The sequence below is a fragment of the Aegilops tauschii genome, chromosome 5 (genome assembly GCF_002575655.3).
Source record: "Aegilops tauschii subsp. strangulata cultivar AL8/78 chromosome 5, Aet v6.0, whole genome shotgun sequence".
NCBI classification, from domain to species: Eukaryota; Viridiplantae; Streptophyta; class Magnoliopsida; order Poales; family Poaceae; genus Aegilops; species Aegilops tauschii.
This window is the reverse complement of record NC_053039.3, coordinates 197,256,660-197,275,916: the sequence shown is the minus strand read 5'-3', so window position 1 is coordinate 197,275,916 and position 19,257 is coordinate 197,256,660.

The following is a 19,257-nucleotide window of genomic DNA, read 5'->3' as shown; positions in this document are numbered from 1 at the left end:
ACAACACTTAGTGAATGAGGTAGTTGACACGACACGTGAGACCACTATGATTTCTAACGACTTAACCTCTACTCCGAGTGTGTTTTCTTTGGTGCTAGGTCTCCTACATGACGACATGCCTATCCTCGACGAGTCCATACCTCCAATGGAGACGACGATGGCCATGGTGGACAATGATGCACCCCCACATGGTTCCATCAAGATGAAGATGACAACGAGTGGATCTTCAACACCTCACCTACAACACATGAGCGATGTTCCAAAGGTAACATAGGTGACTATGCTTCTCTTGTCCCACTAGTGGACTATCTCACCAATGATTGCTTGCATGATGTTGATCCACCTATTCCCATGCTTCATGCTAGTGCGACTTCTTCATGTCATGACTTACCAATTTACAATGAATATGATGATGAGCATGGTGAGTTGCCTAGTTTGTGATGCTATGCTCCATAGGATATCATGTGGAAATTCTTTTGGTCACATCATGTTCGACAACCCTTTAAACTTGTCATATGCTATGAGTGAGATCTCCCGTATTGCATCATTTGAATCTCAACATAGTAACTATGCATGCCCTATTAAAATAAATCCCATTTGCACTTATGGAATAGATGATGAGATGATGGTCATTGGCTCTTTTTTTCATGTGATGATATTGCTATGCTCCCTTTACATGATTTGCGCAATTCATCTACTATGCAATGCCATGATCACATTGTTCCAAATATGCATTGTTTTGGATCGTGTCAATATTCTCCATGTGATGTTTCCATTAATGCTCATGAGGAGACCCCCATAGTTTCCTCATACATATTAGGAGATTTTGATGCATTCCATACGTTGCATGATTCCCATAATTGCTTGCACCATATGCATTCCATGAATAACAATGCTCTACATATTTCTCATGATGCATTACATAATTTGAGTCTCCATTATGCTATACATAATAACAAACCTCTCATGATGGATGACATGTTTCTATATCACGCATCTCATTTATTTGAGCATTGGATATTTTGTGTTAACCAACACAAGCACATATGCATCATGATGGATTATGTGTACATCTACCACGCAGACAGAATTTTTCCTTTGCCTTTGTTTTGTGTAGGTACTCACGTATACCCGTCAACCTCTCAATCCCAAGAGTTGACAAAACGAGCTCTTGAGAGCAACGATGGCTTGGGATCCCGTGGATTATCATTCCCACAATTCCCTTCGCGCAAGGACTACGCGCATCTCTTCTACTTGGCTCTCACACGGCTATTGAGAGGACATGATTACCTTGGATACGACCAAAAATATTGCATACATGCATATTTTTCAGGTGATTTCTTGATAGAGGCAAAGGTGTCCCGTCTTTCGATGAGATGATGAATATCGCTTTGATGGAAGTCGACTTTGACGATCCGACTACGAACGTGCGAGGACGTCGCGCCTTAGCAATCGCTAAACCAACTCCGAGAGGTTATCGACCACGCCGGAGCACGATCAACCTGACCACGAGGGTCTGTTTCCTGCGAGCAAACGAAGAACAGGCAAGAAACTGAGATTGCAATCTGGATATTGCGAATATAAGATGAAAGCTTTATTGATCAAGGTGGGGTTCTGTGACGCCTTTGTCTGGTCGCTGAACACAAACGAAGGACGCGAAGTTGCAGCTATGGCGAACTTTTAATCTAAACAAAACCCAAAGTCTAAACGACGCCCTAAGGGCTGTATATATGGAGGAAGAGGGGGGGAATTTCGTGGCCCTTGAGGAAGGGGTCCGAAACCAACCCTATCTCTTGTTTCCCCACACATACGGACTCTAAAAACAGCCTATACTTATGTATTTCGAAATTACATGGGCCTGGCCCAATAATAAGGTGACGCAGCACCTAGAATAGCCTCTGGACGAAAGTTATGAAGTAGCATCTTGTATATTTCGTCCAAGGCTTCATGCACGCATTATGGTGGCTTCAACGTCCTGAAATCATCACTTATAACTCCGTTCTTGTTCCCCATGCGCATGCCATCATCTCCATGCTTGTTCTTGCTCCAATGTTCATCCTTCTCAAAGCTAGGCCCTTCATTTGTAAGCAAAACAAATGTATCCAATTTAGGCAGCATCATATTCTCATCAACATTAGAATCATTAGCAAGAAACGAAAGTACCTGGTAATTTAATTGGCGTGCGCGAGCTCTAGTAATTGGTCCAGTATGTATAGCAGCAGGGACTGTGGGTGTAATAATTGTATTGATGTCCTCATCATCCTCCCCTTCTTGAAATGAAGTCGTCCTCGACGGAAGCTCATCTTCCTCACCCAAATAAGGCTTCAAATCTGCAATATTAAAAGTGGGACTAACCCCAAAATCTGCAGGCAGCTCAAGTTTATATGCATTATCATTTATTTTCTCTAACACCTTAAAAGGACCATCAGCACGTGGCATTAGCTTTGATTTGCGCAAATCAGGAAATCTATCCTTACGCAAATGTAACCAAACAAGATCTCCAGGTGCAAACACAACATGTTTTCTACCCTTATCTCCAGCAAGTTTATATTTAGCATTCATACGCTCAATGTTTTCCTTAGTTAACTCATGCATTTTTAAGATCAATTCAGCACGTTGTTTAGCATCAAAATTAACCTTCTCCGAAGATGGAAGAGGCAACAAATCAATAGGTGCACGAGGTAGGAAACCATACACAATTTCAAAAGGGCACATCTTAGTAGTAGAATGCAATGAACGATTATAAGCAAACTCAATATGAGGCAAGCAGTCTTCCCACATTTTCTTATTATTCTTCAAAACAGCCCTAAGCATAGTAGACAATGTTCTATTGACTACTTCAGTTTGTCCATCAGTTTGGGGGTGACAAGTAGTACTAAAAAGCAGTTTAGTCCCCAACTTAGCCCATAAACATCTCCAAAAGTGGCTAAGAAATTTAGTATCACGATCTGAAACAATAGTATTTGGCACACCATGCAAGCGAATAATTTCACGAAAGAACAAATCAGCAACATTAACAGCATCATCGCTTTTATGACATGGTATAAAGTGCGCCATTTTCGAGAATCTATCCACGACAACAAATATGCTATCCCTCCCCTTCTTTGTTCGAGGTAAACCTAAAACAAAGTCCATAGATATATCCTCCCAAGGAACACTAGGTACAGGCAAAGGCATATATAAACCATGAGGATTGAGTCGTGACTTAGCTTTTTGACATGTAGTGCAGCGAGCAACAAAACGCTCAACATCCCGTCTCATCTTTGGCCAAAAGAAATGTGTAGCAAGTACGTCCTCCGTCTTCTTCACGCCAAAGTGTCCCATTAATCCTCCTCCATGCGCCTCCTGCAACAACAAAAGACGAAGAGAGCTAGCTGGAATGCATAGCTTGTTAGCACGGAACACAAATCCATCATTAACGACAAACTTGTTCCAGGTTCTTCCTTCTTTACAATTCTGCAATACATCTTTAAAATCAGCATCATGCACATATTGATCTTTGATGGTCTCCAAACCAAATATTTTGAAGTCAAGTTGTGAAAGCATAGTATAGCGACGGGACAATGCATCAGCAATAACATTTTCTTTACCCTTCTTGTGTTTAATGACATAAGGGAAAGTTTCAATGAATTCAACCCATTTAGCATGTCTATGATTCAGTTTAGCTTGACTTTTAATATGTTTCAAAGATTCATGATCAGAATGTATAACAAATTCTTTGGGCCATAAATAATGTTGCCATGTTTCTAAAGTCCGAACAAGAGCATATAGTTCTTTATCATAAGTAGAATAATTCAGACTAGGCCCACGCAATTTTTCAGAAAAGTATGCAACAGGTTTGCCATCTTGTAATAACACACCTCCTAATCCAATGCCACTAGCATCACATTCAAGCTCAAAAGTCTTATTAAAATCAGGAAGTTGGAGTAAAGGAGCATGTGTCAACTTATCTTTCAATACCGTGAAGGCTTCTTCCTGTGCGGTACCCCAAACAAAAGGCACATCCTTCTTTGTAAGCTCGTTGAGAGGTGCAGCAATGGTGCTAAAATCTCTCACAAAACGCCTATAGAAACCAGCGAGTCCAAGAAAACTCCGCACTTGTGTGACCGTTTTGGGCTGCGGCCAACTCTCAATAGCTTCAATCTTGGCTTTATCAACTTCAATTCCCTGTGGAGTAACAACATAGCCAAGAAAAGATACTCGGTCGGTGCAAAAGGTGCACTTCCCAAGGTTACCAAACAAACGTGCATCACGTAGAGCAATAAAAACAGCACGTAAATGTTCCAAATGTTCTTCCAAAGATTTGCTATAAATCAGTATATCATCAAAATAGACCACCACAAATCGTCCAATGAAAGCACGTAAAACTTCGTTCATTAGTCTCATGAAAGTACTAGGTGCATTAGTTAACCCAAAAGGCATGACTAACCACTCATATAAACCAAACTTAGTTTTAAATGCAGTTTTCCATTCATCTCCCAATTTCATACGAATTTGATGGTATCCACTACGCAAATCAACTTTGGAGAATATTGTAGAGCCACTCAATTCATCAAGCATATCATCGAGCCTAGGAATAGGATGACGATAACGAATAGTAATATTATTAATGCCTCTACAATCAACACACATACGCGACGTACCATCCTTTTTAGGCACGAGTATAATAGGAACAGCACAAGGACTAAGAGATTCGCGTATATAACCTTTGTCGAGCAGCTCCTGTACTTGACGCATAATCTCCTTCGTCTCCTCTGGATTGGTACGGTATGGTGCACGGTTGGGTAGCGATGCACCGGGAATTAAGTCAATTTGATGCTCAATCCCTCGAATAGGTGGTAATCCCGGTGGCACGTCTTGTGGGAAGACGTCAGCGAACTCCTGCAAAATGTGAGTGACAGCAGGGGGCAAAGAGGAAGGCACGTCCTCGAATGAAAATAATGCCTCTTTGCACACAAAAGCATAGCAAACAGATTTGCTGAAATCTAGTTCATCAATATCAGATTTTGTGGCAAGTAAACATGCACTTTTCAATTTAATTTCAGAAACAACACTAGATGGTTTATTATTAGGTTTCATTTGTTGCTCAAATTCCTTTGCCACAATCTGATTTTCACTCTTATTTTTCTCCTGTTTTGCTTTATTAGCTCTATTAATGTCATCTTTCAAAATGGAATCAGGAGTCATAGGAAGCAAAGTAATATTTTTATCCTTATGAACAAGAGTATACTGATTGTTTCTACCATGGTGTACAGAATTTTTATCAAATTGCCATGGTCTACCTAGTAATAAGGAACATGCTTGCATGGGTACCACATCACAATCAACATAATCAGCATATGTAGAGATACTAAAATGCACACGAACAGTACGTGTTACCTTAACCTTGCCGCTGTTGTTGAACCATTGGATGTAGTAAGGATGTGGATGTGGTCTTGTGGTGAGAGATAGCTTCTCCACCATCTCCATGCTAGCCAAGTTGTTACAGCTCCCTCCATCTATGATGACGCGAACAGAACGTTCCTTCACAACTCCCTTTGTATGGAACAAATTATGCCTCTGATTTTGCTCTGCTTGTGTGACCTGCACACTCAAAACACGTTGAGCAACTAAACATTCATACCTGTCAGCGTCTTCAGGAGCCATGTATTGCGTCTCATTTTCAGAATCATCTCCACCATGTTCTTCACGTGTAATAAGAGCCAAAGTCTCCTCATCATAGTCACTAGCGGACTCATACCCACCATCCTCAGTAGCAATCATGACACGCTGAGATTTGCATTCTCTCGCAAAATGTCCTCTTCCCTTACAACGACGACAAATAATATCACTTGTGTGCCCTGTCGATGCCATGGAAGAAGAAGAGCTCTGCACAGGCCCGGCAGGTGTGCTCTTGGCAGAGAGTGGTGGTTGTGCCTGCTTTCTTGTATCACGGCTGGAGGTGGCACCTGATGGAGGTGATGGTGAAGTGGAAGTAGAAGATGCACGCGGTGTCCATGATGAAGGTCGACCTGCAGAAAAGTTAGTTCGCGCCAATGGCTGTCGATCCTGCACTTCACGTTCAGCTTTACAAGCAAGATGGAATAAACGAGTGATATTATTATAATCCTTATACTCTAGAATGGTCTGAAACTCTTTATTTAATCCACCCATAAAACGTGCAAGCATAGCTTCATTCTCCTCAACAATACCACATCTAATCATGCCAGTTTGTAATTCCTGATAATATTCTTCTACAGAATTTTTTCCTTGTCTTAAACGCTGCAATTTTTGAAGTAATTCACGTTGATAATATGGTGGAACCCAACGAGTACGCATAGCAGTTTTCAAAGCAGCCCAAGTAGCTGGAACAGGATATAATCTACAATGTTCAGACCACCAAACACATGCAAAGCTAGTGAAAGCACAAACAGCAGCAGGAACACGTCTCTCCTCAGGATATTGTAAACATGTAAATCGTTGTTCAGTTTCTAACTCCCAAGTAAGATATATATCAGGAACATATCTACCCTCAAATGGTGGAATATTCAATTTCAGTTTAGGGAGATGGTCATGATCTCGTACCTGAGGTGGTGGTGCCGGCCTACCGTTGCGAATATATACCTGAGGTCGACCTGCTGGTGGTGGTGCTGGTGGCTGCACGTAGTTCTGATTTTGATCAACCTCATCCTCATAATCGCCCGCATAATCGTCATCCTCCTCAGCCGCCGCAGGAGCAGGAGCCAAAGAAGCATCAACAGTAGGGACAGCAGCACCCGAATTTTGACCAATCTCAATTGGAACGCGCTGTGCCCGTCCCACTTGATTTGGAAGGCGGCGTTGGAGATGTGGTTGTTGTTGTTGTAGAGGTGCGACATGTGCAGCCGGTGGTGGTTGGGGAAGACGCTTTAGTAATTCAGTAAACTTGTTATCCAGCTTTGTCTCAAACGACTTCTCCACGGCATCTATCTTCTCCATAGCCTCTTCAAATCTGTTTAGCACATCTCCCACCTGGCCACTCATCATTTGCTGAAATTTATCATGCAACTCCTTGTTCGTCATGTTCGCCCAATCAGTCTCATCGGCTTGTGAACCTGCCATGGTTAGCAGCAATAGAAACACAAAAGAATATGATCCTGCAGACTACTAGAAGTGGTGGGATGGTGGTGTGTCACAAAACCTTCAAGCGAATCTCAAATTCTTACCAGTTCTTACCCAGCAGCAGGTGGTGATCGGCAACCGTTGTAGTCAAAAACTCTCAAAGCTTGGATATAGCGATTACCAGGGAGAGTCAAACGCACGATGTAGACTTATGTGGAGCTGGGAAGGCTTATAATATGGTAGCAAAATGGTAAGCAATAATCAATTCAGAGATGCAAAGTTGAATAAACGCTCAACGACGGTACTGTGCTGGTCCTAGGCTAGACCGTGCTAGAGACGCGAGCCTAGAACACTAACAAAATCACGGCGCTGCACGTAAACAAGGGAAAAGCACACTCAGGAATTTTTTTTTTTCGCTCTTTTTTTTTTTTTTTTTGCGCTCTTTTTTTTTTTGCGCTCCTCTTTTTTTTTTTTTTTTTTTTTTGCGAAAAAATCACTATAATGGCGAGTGTCTCAAAACTCTTCCCAGGTCAAACTGACAGGATGGGCACAAAATTTTTTGACTATTTTTTTTTCGGAAATCAGGGCAGCGACGACGAAAAAGTGCGACAAAAAATCACTATGATGGCGAGTGTCTCAAAACACTACCCGGGGCCTAAAAATAGGATAGGGAAAAAATATTTTTGGTTGCCGAAATTTTGGCCTAAAAACTGCCCGGGGGTCTCCAGACTTTTTTTTTTTTTTCCGAGACCTACTCAGGCAAGGAAACACGAAACGGAAAATATATGGATCTCTAAAACAAACCGACTATGAAAAGAACTCGGATTGGTGGTGGATATATGGCGGTGGTATATGGCAGCGGTGGTGGTATATGGATACGGATTCAAAGCGGTGGCGGATAAGCAATGGTGGTAGATGGCAAGGCGATGATGATGGTGCGGCGGCGGCGTGACAACTTATGACCAGAACTCGAAACTCTAAAAGACTAGACTCTAAGACCAGCAACTTGACACGACGATGCAACCGCAAATTCAACAAAGCAAAAACCCTAAAAAGATTATGCAAAGGCTCAGATTGGTTCGGATATGATGAACTAACCCTAATTTTTTTTTGTGGCTTTTTCGTGGACTGTAGGTATGAAGAACAGACTCGATCTAAACTACGAAAAACTGTAAAATCTCACCGAGCAACCTGGAAATCTGATACCACTTGATAGAGGCAAAGGTGTCCCGTCTTTCGATGAGATGATGAATATCGCTTTGATGGAAGTCGACTTTGACGATCCGACTACGAACGTGCGAGGACGTCGCGCCTTAGCAATCGCTAAACCAACTCCGAGAGGTTATCGACCACGCCGGAGCACGATCAACCTGACCACGAGGGTCTGTTTCCTGCGAGCAAACGAAGAACAGGCAAGAAACTGAGATTGCAATCTGGATATTGCGAATATAAGATGAAAGCTTTATTGATCAAGGTGGGGTTCTGTGACGCCTTTGTCTGGTCGCTGAACACAAACGAAGGACGCGAAGTTGCAGCTATGGCGAACTTTTAATCTAAACAAAACCCAAAGTCTAAACGACGCCCTAAGGGCTGTATATATGGAGGAAGAGGGGGGGAATTTCGTGGCCCTTGAGGAAGGGGTCCGAAACCAACCCTATCTCTTGTTTCCCCACACATACGGACTCTAAAAACAGCCTATACTTATGTATTTCGAAATTACATGGGCCTGGCCCAATAATAAGGTGACGCAGCACCTAGAATAGCCTCTGGACGAAAGTTATGAAGTAGCATCTTGTATATTTCGTCCAAGGCTTCATGCACGCATTATGGTGGCTTCAACGTCCTGAAATCATCACTTGTAACTCCGTTCTTGTTCCCCATGCGCATGCCATCATCTCCATGCTTGTTCTTGCTCCAATGTTCATCCTTCTCAAAGCTAGGCCCTTCATTTGTAAGCAAAACAAATGTATCCAATTTAGGCAGCATCATATTCTCATGAACATTAGAATCATTAGCAAGAAACGAAAGTACCTGGTAATTTAATTGGCGTGCGCGAGCTCTAGTAATTGGTCCAGTATGTATAGCAGCAGGGACTGTGGGTGTAATAATTGTATTGATGTCCTCATCATTTCTAGTGCAAACTATTCAATAATCTATTTATGTTATCCAGAACAAAAATACTTCACACACTTTTGTGTTTTGTCTAATTGCAGGTGTATGGGACATTTGTACAATCCACATATGAAGATAGGGGAATTTGTTTAGTTAAAAGTTAGCCATTGCAACTTCGTGTACTTCGTTTGTGTCCAACGACTAGACCAAGACCGCTTACGGATTCCCACCACTATCAATACTTCATATATATTCGCAATATTCAGATTGCATTATCATATTCTTGCTCGTTCTTCGATTGCTTGCAGGAATAGACCTTCGTGGTCAGGCTGATCGTGCTTCCGGCATCGTCAGTAACCTCAGGAGATTGGTTTAGCGATTGCTAAGGCGCAACGTCGTGCATGTTTGTAGTCGGATCGTCAAAGTCGTCTCCACCAAATCGATAGTTATCATCTCATCGAAAGATCGGGACACCCTCGCCTCTATCAAGTGGTATCAGTTCTCAGGTTGCTCGGTGAGAATTTCCAGTTATCCCTAGGTTAGATTTATTTTCTTACCTATTGTCCAAAAAAAGCCGCAAAAAAGTTAGATCTATTCATCCTTTGTCCAAGCCAGTCTGAGCCTTTGCAGTTTTCTTTTCATTGTTTGCATTATTGAATTATCGGTTGCATCGTCGTGTCGAGTTGCTGGTCTTAGTGTCTAGTTCCTTTAGAGTTTCGAGTTCTGTTCACATTAGTCACGCCGCCGCTGCATCATTATTCCTTCCGCTGTCCACCATCCCATTCATCAATTTCCACCACGTGCTACCCACCGTTCATTGTCTTCATCATAGTTGAGGTTGTTCACATCTTCGCTTGATCCAATCTGCATCTTATCTATTTTGTTTTGGAAAGAGGGAGAGAAAAAAAAGAAAAAAAAAAGAGAGAAAAAAAAGTTCAGAAGAAAAAGAGAGAAAGAAAAAGAAAAAAAAGTGTGAGGAAAAAAAAAGAGAAGGAAAAAAAATTCGGATCTATCTAGACTCAATCTCGTAGTTGAATTCGGATTGGAATCTGTTTTGTGCACTGTTTAGTAAAACAGGCATACCTTCCTCATACGAAGTCCGTTTTGACTCCGCGAGTACTCAAATGAAAGCTAGCGACGAGCCGCATCTAAATAGTTGCAGAGACTAGTTCAATATTTGACACCTCAAAATCGTCTTCTAAATAGGTCTTTTTGCCCTCCGAAGTTCGCGGACACAGCTTATTCCAGTTTTTCAAGCCAGTTTCAGAATTCTTTCACTCCTCATATCAACTCGGAATTGAGTGATTCTTTTTGCATTGGAAAGCTTGAGTTAGTAGCATTCTTTGAAAAAAATTATCAGAAAATTGGCACAAACTTTTCAAGAGGAAAGTTGGAGAGAGTTGTTGTATATCCTGCTTGGCAGTTGTTTTTCATCATTATCTTTACTGCCGTTGTGATCTTCACTTATATCTTGCTGTCCAGAGCTACTTAGTATCCTTCATTGATGCTAGTTGTGCTACGCCGTGACCTCATTAGTGTTCTAGGCTCGCGTCTCTAGTCCGGTCTAGCCTAGGACCAGCACAGTACCGTCGTTGAGCGTTTATTCAACATTGCATCTCTGAATTGATTATTGCTAATATTTTGCTACCATATATAGCCAACCCAGCTCCACATATTTCTACACCGTGTATACGTACGTTCCCCTGGCAATCGCTTTACTCAATCTTTGGAGTTATTTGACACCGCTGGTTGCCTGTCACCACCTGCTGCTTGGTAAGAACTTGTAAGATATTGATATTTGCTTTACTGTGAGCGTTTTACCACCACATCCTAGTAGTTCATAGGAACATTATTCTTGAATTTTGTTTCTTGTTTCTACTAATCATGACAGGATCTAGAGTCAATTCATGGGGTTTGTCGATCGTGGGAGACGTGCCATCACCTATGCAAATACCACAACCGTCACGAGAGGTGCACAAACATCCAAATGCACATGATCAGGTTAATGTTTCTATACCACCATTTAATGGCCGTTTTAGACCTGCTTTATATATTGAATGGGAGTTTGACATAAATAATATATTTGCTTCCAATAATTTTGATGTACGTAAAAAAGTTAAGGTTGCGGTTGGTTCTTTCACTGGTTATGCTGTAGTTTGGTGGAGTGAATATTGTCGGTTACACCCTAAAGATATACCTACTACTTGGGATGATTTGAAACTTGCCATGCGACATACATTCGTTCCCGCTTATTATACTCGTGACATGATTACAAAGTTGCAACATTTAAAACAAGGTAGTGACACCGTAACGAAATACTATGATACTTTACAAAGTACCTTGCTGCATTCCTCTTTAGAAGAAAGTGAAGAAGATTTTATGGATAGATTTTGGGGAGGATTAAATCGTGACATTCAGGAGATACTAATTCATGAAGAGTGTTATCCTATGGACCATTTGTTTCATCTTGCTTGCAAAGCTGAACAGGAAATAAAACGACGTGTTGCCCACAAGGAGAACAAGCGCGAGATGCACATTCCAAGAGTTGATACGGTTGTCCCTTCAACTACTAGGCATACTATGACAATCACATCCGTTGTTGTGAGGACTACATCACCTCCACCATGTGACACATCATCACCGAGAGTGCCTACATCATCTGAGTTGATCATAAGAGGTAATGATAAAGGTACTAATCTTCCACCTCCACATGAGCATGATGAATGTCTTGTCAATTTAAGTGCACCATGCGGTGAGATACCCACTACTTTGATCAAACCAGCTACTTTAGAGGACTACGTTGATGATTTGACTTTGCCATGTGATCAATTTTGAGTGAACCCGTTGAATTAACTATCGATGCAAAAGAATCAAGTAAATCAGGGAATAAATCAGATTTGGATCAAATATGTTTGAAAAAAATTGTGCCAATGTTTAATCATTTTGATATGACCTCTAATCTTGGTGATGGTTCATCAATGTTGGGATGGTTTAATGATAAGCATTGTCAATCTTTTGATATGAATAAGAGCTTCACTTATATGTGCAAACTGAGTTGCAATATTTTCATGCCTTTGACTTCTTGTGATAATATATTGACTTTACATTTCACGACTTTTGAAGGGTGCTCTTGTATAACTGAGTCACATGTGCACCAAATGAGATCAGTAAAAACGGATGACATGTACATATACAACGTGTACACCTTGTCTCTTTTGTTAGCCAGATTTCAGATTAAGCAACGCCGAGGACGGCTTTGTTTTCAAGAAGGGGAGGATGATGAGGACATGATTACCTTGGATACGACCAAAAATATTGCATACATGCATATTTGTCAGGTGATTTCTAGTGCAAACTATTCAATAATCTATTTATGTTATCCAGAACAAAAATACTTCACACACTTTTGTGTTTTGTCTAATTGCAGGTGTATGGGACATTTGTACAATCCACATATGAAGATAGGGGAATTTGTTTAGTTAAAAGTTAGCCATTGCAACTTCGTGTACTTCGTTTGTGTCCAACGACCAGACCAAGACCGCTTACGGATTCCCACCACTATCAATACTTCATATACATTCGCAATATTCAGATTGCATTATCATATTCTTGCTCGTTCTTCGATTGCTTGCAGGAATAGACCTTCGTGGTCAGGCTGATCGTGCTTCCGGCATCGTCAGTAACCTCAGGAGATTGGTTTAGCGATTGCTAAGGCGCAACGTCGTGCACGTTTGTAGTCGGATCGTCAAAGTCGTCTCCACCAAATCGATAGTTATCATCTCATCGAAAGATCGGGACACCCTCGCCTCTATCAGCTATGGGCTATTTACCATTTGTCACCTTATGCTCATTTTCCCGTGTTCACTTTGCATGCTATGCCTTTGCCATGCAATTGTGACCCTTGCTTGCATCTACCCATGATTCACCATTATGCTACTCCTATGTGTATTTGCATGTTTGGTGGAGATCCTTGTTGCTATCGCCATGTTTATCATGAGCCTCATGCTATTGTTGATTCTTGTGCTGGGAGAGTAATGATGTTCCATTGCTATTTACATAGGACTTCTTGCCAATACATTGATGATATATTGCTCATATCTTGCTTTCATGCTTGTGATATGTCTTGTGCATTATTCATGACCACTATTTGCACACATGACATGCTTGCCATGATTCCTTCTAGTACGTTGCATCTTCGCACTACTAGCTTGCTTGACTTGATCACTATGACTACTTGCTTTGATGCATCACCCATGTTCCATTCTTACTCGCTTTCTTGGGTTGATGACATATATGTTCATGCCTCTCACATGATATATCTTGACCATTATCTCTTGTGTCCATTAGTTGCCTCTCTCATATCTACTTGTAGCGAGTGCAACCATACTATGCTTATTGATCTTGGAGACTTGGACATATTACTTATGACGCATGCTTGCTTGTTTAAGCCTATTGTCTTTGGTTGTAGTTGCATCTTATGCTTTCATACCATACCACACCTTGTCCTTTCTTATGATAAGAATGATGAAAACACTTGTTGGGTATCTCGCCCCTCGAATGATAGGTCTTGCATTTGCACTAACCTCATTTGTTTTTTCGAGTGTTTGTCATGTTCTTTCATTTTGAAGGATTCACAAGGCGGTACCATCACGAGACATATTTGTTATGTGAAGGCGTACATGATGTGCAACACCAACATTTTTGACATCCTCATAAAGGTGAACTCATTCCCTTTGAGCCATTCTCAAATATGCATATTGAATGGGTCATTCTTTCATTGTTGTTTCCTTCTTGTTGTCTACATGTTACATCTCGCGAACGATGGAGCGACATTGGAGATTGGCTCTATGGACCTTCACATTGCGGAGCGCTCGGACTTATTGGATGCACCTTCGAACCTCCACTCATGCCACGACATCGAGCATTGGTACATCAACACTCCTTTGACACATTGCACCCCACCTTCATATTTGTTGATTGTGCTCATACATGTCATGCTCGATGGACATATCGTACTCACCACAAGTTTGCACCCTATGCATGGATTGACACACATTATGCTTGTCTTGTTCCACCTATTCCCATGTCATCCATGATATATGAGCTTGTGCATTTTCTTAGCAAATTTGTTGTGGTCTTTCTTGATGGCATATTCATACATCATGATCATATTGCCTACCATCAATTGCATGATAACATAATCATATTGAGCATCCATTGCCATATTCATGCTATTGATAAACCGTCTCACTATGACATCATTTTGCACCGTGGTTGCATTGGTCACATTCACAATACATTTGTGTGCACAATGAATGCTTTTGCTCCCATGAATGCTTTACATATCATTTTACATCATTTAGATAAGCATCTCATGCCTTTTCATGAACAATTCCTTTGGACGAACTCATGCTTATTTGATGGACACCTTGTGTGCGGTAACCATTGTATTTCCGAGTGTCGTTTGTGTTTGCTCTTTTTGCATGTGTACCACTCCGGAGACACCTTGGAGTACTTGGATTGCGCCATGTCTTCCACTTCGTCCAACTACAAGTCCGTCCACGACAATTTTTTCCATGGTGATGAGGTTTTCGATCCGAGGTCGGATCTTTCCCAAGGGAGGGGAGATGATGCGGAGCATCCTACGATCATCCCCATGTACACTCAAGCCTACGCCGTTGGACCTAAGGTGAACTCGCTCCTTTCCGAATCTTCCCTTTCCGCATGTAAGACATGGATGCTACTTCAAGCGCGGACCTTGTGCATACTCAGGTACACCCGAGGAGACCATGGAGAGCCCAAGGACCAAGGCCAAGTGTGCGCGGGAGCGAAGGAAGGAGAAGGAAGAAGAGCTAGCTGCCCCAGCAGCCGGACATCCGGACATGTCCCGGACATCCGGCCCCTGCCCCGGAAACCCGGCATCGGCTATCCAGAGAACACCAGAGTCGGCCAAGTCAGCCCGGACATCCAGCCCCCAGGCCCGGACATCCGGCCCGTCGCGAGCCACCGGACATCCGGCTCAGCTCCCGGAAATCCGGCGCCCATCACAGAACGTCCTGAAGCTGAACCTCGTCAGCCCGGACATCCGGCCTCACTGCCCGGACATCCGGCCCGTCGCCCGGACATCCGGCCCCTCCTGCCTGCGTGCAGTGTATCCGGGCCGAAAGCCCATGTACCCCTTCGCCCGTTAGACTATATATACTCCTCCTCCACCTACGTTTTAGGGTTAGCATTGGTTTAGCTCATATGTGAGATAGAGCATTGCTCATCCATTACGGATCTACTCCACGAGAGAGACTGCGGCCCCTCTACGGAGAAGATCACCTTGGATTCAAGACCCCCTCTTGGGAGGCCCCCATCAAGACCTCCTCACGGAGAAGAACCGGTTACCCTTTGTATCGTCCGTTGTTGACTTTGGATGTTGTATCTTACCTTTGTGTTCATCGATCTAGCGCATGTGTGATCTATTCTTGTTGGTTGAGTGATTTCTCTCGTGTTCCCCTCGTGTTTCCCTCGTGTCCCCCCTCGTGTTCATCGCGTTCTTCATAGGGATCCACTCCTTTCGTGAAAGATCGGCCATCTAGGGTTCCACCCTACATCCGACAAGCTCGACTACATCAAGAAGCACTTCGCGACGAAGCTCAAGAAAGGATTTACCAAGCACGTGTGCATCGTCAAGCTCCTCGTCAAGCTCGACAAGCTCCTCCTCAAGCGAGAGAAGAACGTCAAGTCCATCTAGAGCAAGAAGACAATGGACCCCGTCCTCGCCAAGAGCAACATGAGGTCGACAATTGATGCGGAGCATCCTACGATCATCCCCATGGACCTACCATCGTCTCATCAAGAGCCAAGAGGACCTATGACACGAGCACGAGCGAGAGCTCTCGAGAACGAGGTGACTTCCTTCCTTAGTGATATCACATATGATCCACTCGAGACATGGCTACTACCTAAGTCCGATATGCTATGCATGATTAGGTGTCAAGAGGAACCTCCCGAGGATGCACGTGAAGACGGACAAGCCGCCAAGTCCATGGATGAAGAGAACCAACGGAAACGGGCAAGTTCACCTTCCAGGCCCCGGACATCCGGCCAAGGCCCCGGACATCCGGCCCCTGGAGCGACCACAGCAGCCGAAGCCCAGCCGGCCAAGTCTACAGGGTCCGGACATCCGGCGTCCAGCCCGGACATCGGCCCGAGCCCAGAAATCCGGCCAGAAGCCCGGAAATCCGGCGCCACGCACCAGAGCCTACAGAAGTTTTCACCGTCAGCCCGGACCTCCGGCCCCCTAGCCCGGACATCCCGCCTGACGCCCGGACATCCGGCTCCGCCTGTCTGCGCACAGTGAAGGGCCGAAGCCCATGTACCTCTTCGCCCCTCTAGACTATATATACTCCATCCCCTTCCTCTTTCTAGGGTTAGCATTGGTTTATCTCATATGTGAGATAGAGCATTGCTCATCCATTACGGCTCTACTCCACGAGAGAGACCGCGGCCCCTCTACGGAGAAGGTCCACCTTGGATTCAAGACCTCCTCACGGAGAAGATCCCCTCGTGGATTCAAGACCTCCTCACGGAGAAGAACCAGTTACCGTTTGTATCGTCCATTGTTGACTTTGGATCTTGTATCTTACCTTTGTGTTCATCGATCTAGCGCATGTGTGATCTATTCTTGTTGGTTGAGTGATTTCTCTCGTGTTCCTCTCGTGTTACCCTCGTGTTTCCCCTCGCATTCATCACGTTCTTCGTAGGGATCCGCTCCTTTCATGAAAGATCGGCCATCTAGGGTTACACCCTACATCATCTTGGTATCATGAGCCAGGTTGATCACGATTTCGGAGCCCCCCTTTTTTGTTTTCTAGCTTGATTTAGTTGTTTTTCGTCCTAATCCGAAAATTCCCCCACAAAAATAGCCCCAATTTTTTTTTGTGATTTGTTGGTGTGATGAAGTTTTGTTGGATTTGATCCGCGGATTTCGTGTGTTGCACGTAGATCTAGCTTTTCCCCATCTTTTCCCCAATTTCCATCCACAAAATCTTCCGAATTTTTGTCCTGGATTGGACCTCTACACGCGGTGTTCTTCGGATCCCGAGCCCGGACATTAGGCCCGACCAGCCCGGACATCCGGCCCCTGACAGCAAAATTCCCATCCTCCACTCCGTTTTCCGCCTAACCCTCGCCAAATTTTGTCCCGGTGCCCACATACACTTCCGCATACCACCACCACTTCCGCATAGCACCACCATAGCCCTTTCCGCTACCAACTCCGACAATTTTGACCCATTTTGTTTTGAGAATTTGAGTTGTGGTTTCCGTGTCTGATAGGGGCAAAGGTGTCCCGTCTTTCGATGAGATGGTGGCTATCGTTTTGGAGGAAGTCGACTTTGACGATCCGACTACGAACGTGCGAGGACGTCGCGCCTTAGCAATCGCTAAACCAACTCCGAGAGGTTATTGACCACGCCGGAGCACGATCAACCTGACCACGAAGGTCTGTTTCCCACAGGCAAACGAAGAACAAGCAAGAAACTAAGATTGCAATCTGGATATTGCGAATATAAGATGAAAGCTTTATTGATCAAGGTGTGGTTCTGTGATGCCTTTGTCTGGTCATTGAACACAAACGAAGTACGCGAAGTTGCAGCTATGGCGAACTTTTAATCTAAACAAAACCCCAAAGTCTAAACGATGCCCTAAGGGCTGTATATATGGAGGAAGAGGGGGGGAATTTCGTGGCCCTTGGGAAGGGTTCTGAAACCAACCCTATCTCTTGTTTCCCCACACATACGGACTCTCAAAACAGCCTATACTCAAGTATTTCGAAATTACATGGGCCTGGCCCAATAATAAGGTGACGCAGCACCTAGAATAGCCTCTGGACGAAAGTTATGAAGTAGCATCTTGTATATTTCGTCCAAGGCTTCATGCACGCATTATTGATAGAGGCAAAGGTGTCCCGTCTTTCGATGAGATGATGGATATCGCTTTGGTGGAAGTCGACTTTGACGACCCGACTACGAACGTGCGATGACGTCGTGCCTTAGCAATCGCTAAACCAACTCCGAGAGGTTATTGACCACGCCGGAGCACGATCAACCTGACCACGAGGGTCTGTTTCCTGCGAGCAAACGAAGAACAAGCAAGAAACTGAGATTGCCATCTGGATATTGCGAATATAAGATGAAAGCTTTATTGATCAAGGTGGGGTTCTGTGACGCCTTTGTCCGGTCGTTGAACACAAACGAAGTACGCGAAGTTGCAGCTATGGCGAACTTTTAATCTAAACAAAACCCAAAGTCTAAACGACGCCCTAAGGGCTGTATATATGGAGGAAGAGGGGGGAATTTCGTGGCCCTTGGGGAAGGGGTCCGAAACCAACCCTATCTCTTGTTTCCCCACACATACGGACTCTAAAAATAGCCTATACTCTAGTATTTCGAAATTACATGGGCCTGGCCCAATAATAAGGTGACGCAGCACCTAGAATAGCCTTTGGATGAAAGTTATGAAGTAGCATCTTGCATATTTCGTCCAAGGCTTCATGCACGCATTATGGTGGCTTCAATGTCCTGAAATCATCACTTGTAACTCCGTTCTTGTCCCCCATGCGCATGCCATCATCTCCATGCTTGTTCTTGCTCCAATGTTCATCCTTCTCAAAGCTAGGCCCTTCATTTGTAAGCAAAACAAATGTATCCAATTTAGGCAGCATCATATTCTCATGAACATTAGAATCATTACCAAGAAACAAAAGTACCTGGTAATTTAATTGGCGTGCGCGAGCTCTAGTAATTGGTCCAGTATGTATAGCAGCAGGGGCTGTGGGTGTAACAATGGTATTGATGTCCTCATCATCCTCCCCTTCTTGAAATGAAGTCGTCCTTGACGGAAGCTCATCTCCCTCACCCAAATAAGGCTTCAAATCTGCAATGTTAAAAGTGGGACTAACCCCAAAATCTGCAGGCAGCTCAAGTTTATATGCATTATCATTTATTTTCTCTAACACCTTAAAAGGACCATCAGCACGTGGCATTAGCTTTGATTTGCGCAAATCAGGAAATCTAT